Source organism: Melanerpes formicivorus, unplaced genomic scaffold (assembly GCF_026170545.1).
Source record: "Melanerpes formicivorus ecotype bairdi unplaced genomic scaffold, bMelFor1.0.p_v2 SCAF_237, whole genome shotgun sequence".
NCBI classification, from domain to species: Eukaryota; Metazoa; Chordata; class Aves; order Piciformes; family Picidae; genus Melanerpes; species Melanerpes formicivorus.
This window is the reverse complement of record NW_027142589.1, coordinates 317,501-330,000: the sequence shown is the minus strand read 5'-3', so window position 1 is coordinate 330,000 and position 12,500 is coordinate 317,501.

The following is a 12,500-nucleotide window of genomic DNA, read 5'->3' as shown; positions in this document are numbered from 1 at the left end:
GGCGGTTTAAAGACCCGGGCGGCTCGGCGCGCCACCCCCGGATGCGGGGGCGAGCGCGGGGGGCGGGCGGGTGCCTTCAGAGGGGCGGGGGTTGCCCCCGCAATGCCTCTGGCTAGGTCCGCCGTCATCGCGCTCGTCGTCCTCCGGGGGCCCGCCGGGCCGGGGAGGGGACTCTGCTGCCCCCCCCCTCTCTGCGGTCCGAGCGCTCGGCCGGAGAGAGCCCACCGCGCGAGGTCGGCCGTGGTCCGGCCCGCGCCTCGCCTCGCCACGGGCGTCCCCGGCGGCGCGTTGAAGCGCGGGCTTCTCGCGGGCCGGGGCGGCGAGCCCCCGCGGTGGGGGCTGGCCCAGGGCGCTTCGCCCCCGCCGGGGGTTCTGTGCGGGCGCGTTGCCGCGGCTCGGCGGCGGCGCCTCTTGCGGCGCGGGCCGCTGCGGACCTCCCGGTCCCTTTTCCCTTTGCCCAGGCCCCAGAGCGGGGCCCCGGCGAGCTGGCGCCCTCGGCGGTCTCGCGCTGCCGGTTCCCCCCCGTCCGGGGCCGGTTTCGGGTGGCGTGACCGCGTCCGAGCGGCGGCGGGCGTCGCTCGGCGTCTCCGGCTCCGGTCCCTCGCCGGAGGGCACCCTGCCACCGGCTGCGGCTGTCCCGGTCCCGGGCCCTGCCCGCGGGCTTCCCCGTTCGCCTTCCCGGCGCGTGCCGGGTGGGGGACGGGCGGGCAGCCGGGGGCGTCCCACCCCCGGTCTCCGCGTGGAAACGGGGAGAGCGGGGGCCCGCCCCCCGGCTCAGCGCCGTCCGCTGTCCGCCTGGCCGCGGGGCCACGGAAGGGGTCGAGCGAGCGAAGCCGGCGGCGCGGTGGCGCCGGGGGAGGATGGAAGGGGCTCGTGCCGCTGGGGTTTGAAAAGAAAGTCCGGGATGGGCCGCAGCGGTGGCGGCGTTGGAGGGGCCGGTGCGGAGGCGCGCGCGCGCTCTCCTCCGGCGGGGTTGTGCGCCCGGCCCCCCTCGCTCCCCGGGGTGGGGGGGGGGGGGTCTCCGCTGCCTCGCTTCGTGGCGTCTCCGCGACGGCACGGGGCGGCCAGCGAGAGACACACCCCCCCCCCCCCCCCCGTTGGGTGGGGAAGCGAAGGGGGTTTTATTTCCCCGTGCACGCGAGGCGAGGCCGGGTTCGGGGCACGTTCCCGGCGGCGCGCGGCGGGCCTCCTCCTCCTCCCGAGGAGGTAGACGTGCTCTCCCTGGCGAGGGGGGGACTTAGTGCACTGAGCCGTGCGGCGGCAGGTAGACGTGCTCTCCTTCCCGAGGAGGTAGACGTGCTCTCCCTGGCGAGGGGGGGACTTAGTGCACTGAGCCGTGCGGCGGCAGGTAGACGTGCTCTCCTTCCCGAGGAGGTAGACGTGCTCTCCTTCCCAGGAGGTAGACGTGCTCTCCTTCCCAGGAGGTAGACGTGCTCTCCTTCCCGAGGAGGTAGACGTGCTCTCCTTCCCAGGAGGTAGACGTGCTCTCCTTCCCGAGGAGGTAGACGTGCTCTCCCTCGGTGAGTAGACGTGCTCTCCCTGAGCTGGCAGGTAGACGTGCTCTCCATGGCGAGGGGGGACTTAGTGCACTGAGCCGTGCGGCAGGAGGTAGACGTGCTCCCCGCGGCCGGGCGGGCACTTAGCGCGCGGAGGCTGGAACCGCGGGGTAGACGTGGTCCCCGGGACGAGGGCCGCCTGGTATCGCCCGCCCGGCCCCCCAACCCCCCCCCCCCCGCGGCGGCGTAAATGAAGAGAGGCAGTCGGCATGAAACCTTCTTTTATTAAGTGTTGTTTTCATCGAGCGTCTTTCATTAAAGGTTGTGTTCTGAAGCAGTCTTTTCTTCAACAGCGCTGTTCTCCGGGGAGAAGGTCTGCCGGCATCTCTAGAAATCTCCCCCCGCCCCTGACCGCCTCCCCCCCCGCCCCCGCTGCCGGTTTGCGCGGAGCCCCCCCTTCCCGCCGTTGCCTCTTGCCGCTACCCCCCGCCCCCCCCCCCGCTGCCGGTTTGCGCGGAGCCCCCCCTTCCCGCCGTTGCCTCTTGCCGCTACCCCCCGCCCCCCCCCCCGCTGCCGGTTTGCGCGGAGCCCCCCCTTCCCGCCGTTGCCTCTTGCCGCTACCCCCCGCCCCCCCCCCGCTGCCGGTTTGCGCGGAGCCCCCCCTTCCCGCCGTTGCCTCTTGCCGCTACCCCCGCCCCCCCCCCCCGCTGCCGGTTTGCGCGGAGCCCCCCCTTCCCGCCGTTGCCTCTTGCCGCTACCCCCGCCCCCCCCCCGCTGCCGGTTTGCGCGGAGCCCCCCCGCCTGCCGTTGCCTCTTGCCGCGGCCACCACCGCCCCCCCCACACCCCCCGGCCCCCGTTACCGGTTTGCGCGGAGCCCCCCCTCCCGACGTTGCCTCTTGCCGCTGCTGCCACCCCCAGCTCCCCACACCCCCCGGCTCCCGTTAGCGGTTTGCGCGGAGCCCCCCCCTTCCCGCCGTTGCCTCTTGCCGCTACCCCCGCCCCCCCCCCCCGCTGCCGGTTTGCGCGGAGCCCCCCCTTCCCGCCGTTGCCTCTTGCCGCTACCCCCGCCCCCCCCCGCTGCCGGTTTGCGCGGAGCCCCCCCTTCCCGCCGTTGCCTCTTGCTGCTACCCCCGCCCCCCCCCGCTGCCGGTTTGCGCGTAGCCCCCCCTTCCCGCCGTTGCCTCTTGCCGCTACCCCCGCCCCCCCCCCGCTGCCGGTTTGCGCGGAGCCCCCCCTTCCCGCCGTTGCCTCTTGCCGTTACCCCCGCCCCCCCCCCGCTGCCGGTTTGCGCGGAGCCCCCCCGCCTGCCGTTGCCTCTCGCCGCGGCCACCACCGCCCCCCCCACACCCCCCGGCCCCCGTTACCGGTTTGCGCGGAGCCCCCCCTCCCGACGTTGCCTCTTGCCGCTGCTGCCACCCCCAGCTCCCCACACCCCCCGGCTCCCGTTAGCGGTTTGCGCGGAGCCCCCCCTTCCCGCCGTTGCCTCTTGCCGCTACCCCCGCCCCCCCCCCCCGCTGCCGGTTTGCGCGGAGCCCCCCCGCCTGCCGTTGCCTCTTGCCGCGGCCACCACCGCCCCCCCCACACCCCCCGGCCCCCGTTACCGGTTTGCGCGGAGCCCCCCCTCCCGACGTTGCCTCTTGCCGCTGCTGCCACCCCCAGCTCCCCACACCCCCCGGCTCCCGTTACCGCTTTGCACGGAGCCCCCCCGCCCGCCGTTATCTCTTGCCGCTGCCGCGACCCATCTCCCCCCCCCCCCGCCGCCGCTAACTGCCCCCCGAAGCCGCTAGCAGCTGGGCACCCCCCGCCAAAGCCGCCGCGGCTTCCCCTTCCCACATTGTCCCCTGGAGGGGGGATCGCGACGCGGGCTGCCGCTTCCCTCCCGGGCTGCCCGGCTGCTCTCTAACCCCTGCGACCGAGGCGGCGCTGTTAGGGCGGCCGTGCCGGTGCCCCTTGCCGCAGCTAGCCTCTCGCCGCTGCCCCTCCCGTCCGTCGTCCCCCGTCCCCAAAAACTTGCTGCTCTCCACGCTGGAGCCTGCACGGGGGAGGTTGCGCTCCGCTCCTCCGGCCCTAAAGCCGCCCTCGCCCGCCCCCCCGGCTTGCCGCTTGGCTGGGCTGCCCGCCCCGCCCGCTAATCCCCCCAACGCCCCCCACCCCAAAAACACCCCAGCCCTACCGCATGCCGCTCCCCCTCTCCCCGCTCTCGCTGACCGCTGCCACCCCCCCCCCACCCCTCCCCCCCGAAACAAACCCCCCAGCCCTACCGCATGCCGCTCCCCCTCTCTCCCTAGCCTGCCCCCCCCCGCCGTCGCTTGCTGCTGCCGCCGCCGCCCGCCGCCGCCGCCGCCCGCCGCCGGGACCCCGCCTCGGTCTGGTGGCGCGCGCTCGGAGATCCCCGGCTACCCGTCCGTCCGTCCCTCCCTCCCGCCCCGCCCCGGGGGAGGGCCCGGGGCAGCGCGGGCAGGCGGGGGAGCAAAAAAAAGGCGCGGGCGCCAAAAAACGTCGGGGTCCCGGGGGTGGCGGAGGGGGGCGGCGGCGGGGGCGGCGGCGGGTACACGGCGCCGGGTCCAGGGCGCCGGGTCCAGCCCGTCCCGGGGCGGGGACAGGTGGTGTCGTCCGTCCCCGCCCCCGTAACCTGCTCTGAAGCATCCGCTTCCCGCCGCGGTTCGCCCTCCACCCCCCCGCCGCACACGCAGCTGCCGCTTCCCGCCGCCTCTGCCCCCCCGCCCCGGGATCAACCACCCGCCGGGTCCAGCCGGTCCCGGTCCCGGGAACCTGCTCCCGGGGCCAGCCGGAGCCACGCCCCCTCCTCTGACGCTTCCAGCTGCCGCCTCCCCTCCCACCCCCCAAACTCACACTGGCCCTCGCCGGCCCGCCCACCCGCCTACCTGCTTGCCCGCCGCCGCTGGGTGGCGTGCCGGACACTCTCGCACACAGGTACACAGACAGGGACACAGGGACACAGGCACTCGGGCACACAGGGACACAGGGACACAGGGACACAAGGACACAGGGACACAGGCACTCAGGCACTCAGGCACTCAGGGACACAGGGACACAGGGACACAGGCACTCAGGCACTCAGGGACACAGGGACACAGGGACACAGGGACACAGGCACTCAGGCACACAGGGACACAGGTGGCGGGCCGGAGGCCTCTCTCCACTGTGTGGCAGGGGTCCAAGAGCCACCCCAGCCCAACCCAGAGGGTCTTTTGCACCTCTCTAGAGGCCACCCAGAGACCCCAGGCCGCAGCAGAAGCCTCCCCCGCATGCTCTGCAGGCTTCCGACCCACCCCAGGCCGCACCAGAAGCCTCCCCCGCAAGCTCTGCAGGCTTCCGACCCACCCCAGGCCGCAGCAGAAGCCTCTCCCGCACGCTCTGCAGGCTTCTCAGCCACCCCAGGCCGCAGCAGAAGCCTCCCCCGCACGCTCTGCAGGCTTCTCAGCCACCCCAGGCCGCACCAGAAGCCTCTCCCGCACGCTCTGCAGGCTTCTCAGCCACCCCAGGCCGCACCAGAAGCCTCCCCCGCACGCTCTGCAGGCTTCTCAGCCACCCCAGGCCGCACCAGAAGCCTCCCCCGCACGCTCTGCAGGCTTCTCAGCCACCCCAGGCCGCAGCAGAAGCCTCCCCCGCACGCTCTGCAGGCTTCTCAGCCACCCCAGGCCGCACCAGAAGCCTCCCCCGCACGCTCTGCAGGCTTCTCAGCCACCCCAGGCCGCACCAGAAGCCTCTCCCGCACGCTCTGCAGGCTTCTCAGCCACCCCAGGCCGCACCAGAAGCCTCTCCCGCACGCTCTTCAGGCTTCTCAGCCACCCCAGGCCGCAGCAGAAGCCTCTCCCGCACGCTCTGCAGGCTTCTCAGCCACCCCAGGCCGCAGCAGAAGCCTCCCCCCGCACGCTCTGCAGGCTTCTCAGCCACCCCAGGCCGCACCAGAAGCCTCTCCCGCACGCTCTGCAGGCTTCTCAGCCACCCCAGGCCGCACCAGAAGCCTCCCCCGCACGCTCTGCAGGCTTCTCAGCCACCCCAGGCCGCACCAGAAGCCTCCCCCGCACGCTCTGCAGGCTTCTCAGCCACCCCAGGCCGCAGCAGAAGCCTCCCCCGCACGCTCTGCAGGCTTCTCAGCCACCCCAGGCCGCACCAGAAGCCTCCCCCCGCACGCTCTGCAGGCTTCTCAGCCACCCCAGGCCGCACCAGAAGCCTCTCCCGCACGCTCTGCAGGCTTCTCAGCCACCCCAGGCCGCACCAGAAGCCTCTCCCGCACGCTCTTCAGGCTTCTCAGCCACCCCAGGCCGCAGCAGAAGCCTCCCCCGCACGCTCTGCAGGCTTCTCAGCCACCCCAGGCCGCACCAGAAGCCTCCCCCGCACGCTCTGCAGGCTTCCCACCCACCCCAGGCCGCAGCAGAAGCCTCTCCCGCACGCCCTGCAGGCTTCTCAGCCACCCCAGGCCGCAGCAGAAGCCTCTCCCGCACGCTCTGCAGGCTTCTCAGCCACCCCAGGCCGCAGCAGAAGCCTCTCCCGCACGCTCTGCAGGCTTCTCAGCCACCCCAGGCCGCAGCAGAAGCCTCTCCCGCACGCTCTGCAGGCTTCTCAGCCACCCCAGGCCGCAGCAGAAGCCTCTCCCGCACGCTCTGCAGGCTTCTCAGCCACCCCAGGCCGCAGCAGAAGCCTCTCCCGCACGCTCTGCAGGCTTCTCAGCCACCCCAGGCCGCAGCAGAAGCCTCTCCCGCACGCTCTGCAGGCTTCTCAGCCACCCCAGGCCCCAACAGAAGCCTCTCCCGCACGCTCTGCAGGCTTCCGACCCACCCCAGGCCGCAGCAGAAGCCTCTCCCGCACGCTCTGCAGGCTTCCGTCCCACCCCAGGCCGCACCAGAAGCCTCCCCCGCACGCTCTGCAGGCTTCTCAGCCACCCCAGGCCGCACCAGAAGCCTCCCCCGCACGCTCTGCAGGCTTCTCAGCCACCCCAGGCCGCAGCAGAAGCCTCCCCCGCACGCTCTGCAGGCTTCTCAGCCACCCCAGGCCGCAGCAGAAGCCTCCCCCGCACGCTCTGCAGGCTTCTCAGCCACCCCAGGCCCCAACAGAAGCCTCTCCCGCACGCTCTGCAGGCTTCCGACCCACCCCAGGCCGCACCAGAAGCCTCCCCCGCACGCTCTGTAGGCTTCTGACCCACCCCAGGCCCCAACAGAAGCCTCCCCCGCACGCTCTGCAGGCTTCTCAGCCACCCCAGGCCGCACCAGAAGCCTCTCCCGCACGCTCTGCAGGCTTCTCAGCCACCCCAGGCCGCACCAGAAGCCTCTCCCGCACGCTCTGCAGGCTTCTCAGCCACCCCAGGCCGCACCAGAAGCCTCTCCCGCACGCTCTGCAGGCTTCCGACCCACCCCAGGCCGCACCAGAAGCCTCCCCCCGCACGCTCTGCAGGCTTCTCCGCCACCACAGGCCGCACCAGAGGATCTTTTGCACCTCTCTGGACGCCACCCAGAGACTCCAGGCCGCACCAGAGGCCCCCCCCCCCCAACCATTTACAGGCTGCAGTGCCAGCCTAGGCCCCGCTGGCAGCCTCCCTTGTCTGCTTTGGAAGGCCTCCCATCCACTCCAGACCTGCCTGGAGGCCTCCCTCGACTGCTCCCGGGGCCCTCGAAGCCACCCTAGGCCTTTCTGGAGGACCTGCTCGACCGCTCGGGCGGCTTCTGACGCACCCTCGGCCATCCGGCGCCCAGCAGCTCCCAGGGCCAGGCACCGGCCTCCCCCTCCGGCCGCCCCTGGGGCCGGGGGTGGCTCGGACTCGGCGCCCCCCAACGTGTCGTCCCGTCCCCCCCCGCCCCGCACCGCCGAACATTCGCTGCAGCCGAGGGCTTGCCGCTCGACGCCTACCCCACCCGCCCAGCCCCCCGCTGCGGCCCGGCGCTGCCCCGGCCGCTGCGCCCCGCCTCTCATCGCTCCCCCCACCCGGCAACCGGCCGCCGGGCACGGCAAGTCCCAGGGCAGGGAACAGGTGCTGCCGGGACCCCGTGCTGGCTGCCGGCTTCCCGGGGCTGCCCCGGGCACGGACAGGTCGCCCCCCCGCCCCGGCGAATGTTCACCGAACCGGCTGCCGGCTGCCTTCGAGCACCCCCCGCCCCCCGCCACTATCGTCCCCCCCCGCCCCCCCTCCGCCTCCGCTGCCGCTTCTCCCCGCACCGCCTCCACTGCCTCCCCCCGCCGCCGGCGAACGAGTCGCCGGATCCGTAGGGTGCCGGGAGCCCGAACGGCGAGCGGCTCCGGCTGCTGCCGGGACCGCGGGGATTCGAGCCGGTCCGGCCGCGGCCGGGACCCCGTGCCGGAAGCCGGCATCCCGGGACGGCCCCGGGACGGCCCCGGTCGCCGGCCGGGTGACGTTCAGCGAAGCGGCTGCCGCCAGTCTTTGGGCCTCCCCCGTGCCGGGGCCGCGGGGCTTCGAGCCGGTCCGGCCGCGGCCGGGATCCGGGGCCGGACGATGGCTTCCCGGGCCGGTCCCGGTCGCCTCCCGGGTGACGTTCACCGAAGCGGCTGCCGGCTGTCTTCGAGCCCCTCCCCCCCTCCGCCTCCGCGGCCGCTTCTGCCCGCACCCCCTCCACTGCCTCCCCCCGCCGCCCGCGAACGAGTCGCCGGATCTGTAGGGTGCCGGGAGCCCGAACGGCGAGCGGCTCCGGCTGCTGCCGGGACCGCGGGGATTCGAGACGGTCCGGCCGCGGCCGGGACCCCGTGCCGGAAGCCGGCATCCCCGGACAGCCCCGGGACGGCCCCGGTCGCCGGCCGGGTGACGTTCAGCGAAGCGGCTGCCGGCTGTCTTCGAGCCCCGCCCCCTCCGCCTCCGCTGCCGCTTCTGCCCGCACCGCCTCCACTGCCTCCCCCCGCCGCCGGCGAACGAGTCGCCGGATCCGTAGGGTGCCGGGAGCCCGAACGGCGAGCGGCTCCGGCTGCTGCCGGGACCGCGGGGATTCGAGCCGGTCCGGCCGCGGCCGGGACCCCGTGCCGGAAGCCGGCATCCCGGGACGGCCCCGGGACGGCCCCGGTCGCCGGCCGGGTGACGTTCAGCGAAGCGGCTGCCGCCAGTCTTTGGGCCTCCCCCGTGCCGGGGCCGCGGGGCTTCGAGCCGGTCCGGCCGCGGCCGGGATCCGGGGCCGGACGATGGCTTCCCGGGCCGGTCCCGGTCGCCTCCCGGGTGACGTTCACCGAAGCGGCTGCCGGCTGTCTTCGAGCCCCTCCCCCCCTCCGCCTCCGCGGCCGCTTCTGCCCGCACCCCCTCCACTGCCTCCCCCCGCCGCCCGCGAACGAGTCGCCGGATCTGTAGGGTGCCGGGAGCCCGAACGGCGAGCGGCTCCGGCTGCTGCCGGGACCGCGGGGATTCGAGACGGTCCGGCCGCGGCCGGGACCCCGTGCCGGAAGCCGGCATCCCCGGACAGCCCCGGGACGGCCCCGGTCGCCGGCCGGGTGACGTTCAGCGAAGCGGCTGCCGGCTGTCTTCGAGCCCCCCCCCCTCCGCCTCCGCTGCCGCTTCTGCCCGCACCGCCTCCACTGCCTCCCCCCGCCGCCGGCGAACGAGTCGGCGGATCCGTAGGGTGCCGGGAGCCCGAACGGCGAGCGGCTCCGGCTGCTGCCGGGACCGCGGGGATTCGAGCCGGTCCGGCCGCGGCCGGGACCCCGTGCCGGAAGCCGGCATCCCGGGACGGCCCCGGGACGGCCCCGGTCGCCGGCCGGGTGACGTTCAGCGAAGCGGCTGCCGCCAGTCTTTGGGCCTCCCCCGTGCCGGGGCCGCGGGGCTTCGAGCCGGTCCGGCCGCGGCCGGGATCCCGGGCCGGACGATGGCTTCCCGGGCCGGTCCCGGTCGCCTCCCGGGTGACGTTCACCGAAGCGGCTGACGGCTGTCTTCGAGCCCCCCCCCCCCCTCCGCCTCCGCGGCCGCTTCTGCCCGCACCCCCTCCACTGCCTCCCCCCGCCGCCCGCGAACGAGTCGCCGGATCTGTAGGGTGCCGGGAGCCCGAACGGCGAGCGGCTCCGGCTGCTGCCGGGACCGCGGGGATTCGAGCCGCTCCGGCCGCGGCCGGGACCCCGTGCCGGAAGCCGGCATCCCCGGACAGCCCCGGGACGGCCCCGGTCGCCGGCCGGGTGACGTTCACCGAAGCGGCTGCCGGCTGTCTTCGAGCCCCCCCCCCCCCTCCGCCTCCGCTGCCGCTTCTGCCCGCACCCCCTCCACTGCCTCCCCCCGCCGCCGGCGAACGAGTCGGCGGATCCGTAGGGTGCCGGGAGCCCGAACGGCGAGCGGCTCCGGCTGCTGCCGGGACCGCGGGGCTTCGAGCCGCTCCGGCCGCGGCCGGGACCCCGTGCCGGAAGCCGGCATCCCGGGACGGCCCCGGGACGGCCCCGGTCGCCGGCCGGGTGACGTTCAGCGAAGCGGCTGCCGCCAGTCTTTGGGCCTCCCCCGTGCCGGGGCCGCGGGGCTTCGAGCCGGTCCGGCCGCGGCCGGGATCCCGGGCCGGACGATGGCTTCCCGGGCCGGTCGCCGGTCGCCTCCCGGGTGACGTTCACCGAAGCGGTTGACGGCTGTCTCCGAGCCCCCCCCCCCCCCCTCCGCCTCCGCTGCCGCTTCTGCCCGCACCTCCTTCACTGCCTCCCCCCGCCTCCCGCGAACGAGTCGCCGGATCCGTAGGGTGCCGGGAGCCCGAACGGCGAGCGGCTCCGGCTGCTGCCGGGACCGCGGGGATTCGAGCCGGTCCGGCCGCGGCCGGGACCCCGTGGCGGAAGCCGGCATCCCGGGACGGCCCCGGGACGGCCCCGATCGCCTCCTGGGTGACGTTCACCGAAGCGGCTGCCGGCTGTCTTCGAGCCCCCCCCCCCCTCCGCCTCCGCTGCCGCTTCTCCCCCGCACCCCCTCCACTGCCTCCCCCCGCCGCCGGCGAACGAGTCGGCGGATCCACACCGTCCCGAGAGCCCGAGGCGGCGGCACCCAGTGCGGGTCCGGCCGAGGCCGGGACCCCGTGCCTGTCGCAGGCTTCCCGGGACGGCCCCGGAACGGCCGCGGTCGCCGGCCGGGTGACGTTCTCCGAAGCGGCTGCCGGCTGTCTTCGAGCCCCCCCCCCCCCTCCGCCTCCGCTGCCGCTTCTGCCCGCACCTCCTTCACTGCCTCCCCCCGCCGCCGGCGAACGAGTCGCCGGATCCGTAGGGTGCCGGGAGCCCGAACGGCGAGCGGCTCCGGCTGCTGCCGGGACCGCGGGGATTCGAGCCGCTCCGGCCGCGGCCGGGACCCCGTGCCGGAAGCCGGCATCCCGGGACGGCCCCGGGACGGCCCCGATCGCCTCCTGGGTGACGTTCACCGAAGCGGCTGCCGGCTGTCTTCGAGCCCCCCCCCCCCTCCGCCTCCGCTGCCGCTTCTCCCCGCACCCCCTCCACTGCCTCCCCCCGCCGCCGGCGAACGAGTCGGCGGATCCATACCGTCCCGAGAGCCCGAGGCGGCGGCACCCAGTGCGGGTCCGGCCGAGGCCGGGACCCCGTGCCTGTCGCAGGCTTCCCGGGACGGCCCCGGAACGGCCGCGGTCGCCGGCCGGGTGACGTTCTCCGAAGCGGCTGCCGGCTGTCTTCGAGCCCCCCCCCCCCCTCCGCCTCCGCTGCCGCTTCTGCCCGCACCTCCTTCACTGCCTCCCCCCGCCGCCGGCGAACGAGTCGCCGGATCCGTAGGGTGCCGGGAGCCCGAACGGCGAGCGGCTCCGGCTGCTGCCGGGACCGCGGGGATTCGAGCCGCTCCGGCCGCGGCCAGGACCCCGTGCCGGATGCCGGCATCCCGGGACGGCCCCGGGACGGCCCCGGTCGCCGGCCGGGTGACGTTCAGCGAAGCGGCTGCCGCCAGTCTTTGGGCCTCCCCCGTGCCGGGGCCGCGGGGCTTCGAGCCGGTCCGGCCGCGGCTGGGACCCCGTGCCTGTCGCAGGCTTCCCGGGACGGCCCCGGAACGGCCGCGGTCGCCGGCCGGGTGACGTTCACCGAGGCGACTGCCGGCTGTCTTCGAGCCCCCCCCCCCCCTGCCGGAGCCGCGGGGATACGAGCCGGTCCGGCCGCGGCCGGGACCCCGTGCCGGAAGCCGGCATCCCGGGACGGCCCCGGGACGGCCCCGATCGCCTCCTGGGTGACGTTCACCGAAGCGGCTGCCGGCTGTCTTCGAGCCCCCCCCCCCTCCGCCTCCGCTGCCGCTTCTCCCCGCACCCCCTCCACTGCCTCCCCCCGCCGCCCGCGAACGAGTCGCCGGATCTGTAGGGGGCCGGGAGCCCGAGGCGGCGAGTGGCTCCGGCTGCTGCCGGGACCGCGAGGCTTCGAGCCGGTCCGGCCGCGGCCGGGATCTCGTGCCGAACGTCGTCTTCCCGGGACGGTCCCGGGAGGGCCCCAGTCTCCTCCCGGGTGACGTTCACCGAAGCGGCTGCCGGCTGTCTTCGAGCCCCCACCCCTGCCGTGGCCGCGGGGATTCGCCCCGGTCCGGCAGCTGACGGTTCCCTGTGTCGGACGCCGGCTTCCCGGGACTGCCCCGGGACAGCCCCGGTCGCCTCCCGGGTGACGTTCACCGAAGCTGCTGCCGCCTGTCTTTGTCCCCCCCCCCCCGTGCTCTCCCTCAGGCGGGAGGTAGACGTGCTCTCCCTCGGCGAGTAGACGTGCTCTCCCTCGGCGAGTAGACGTGCTCTCCCTCGGCGAGTAGACGTGCTCTCCCTCGGCGAGTAGACGTGCTCTCCCTCGGCGAGTAGACGTGCTCTCCCTGGGCGAGTAGACGTGCTCTCCCTGGGCGAGTAGACGTGCTCTCCCTGGGCGAGTAGACGTGCTCTCCCTGGGCGAGTAGACGTGCTCTCCCTGGGCGAGTAGACGTGCTCTCCCTGGGCGAGTAGACGTGCTCTCCCTGGGCGAGTAGACGTGCTCTCCCTGGGCGAGTAGACGTGCTCTCCCTGGGCGAGTAGACGTGCTCTCCCTGGGCGAGTAGACGTGCTCTCCCTGGGCGAGTAGACGTGCTCTCCCTG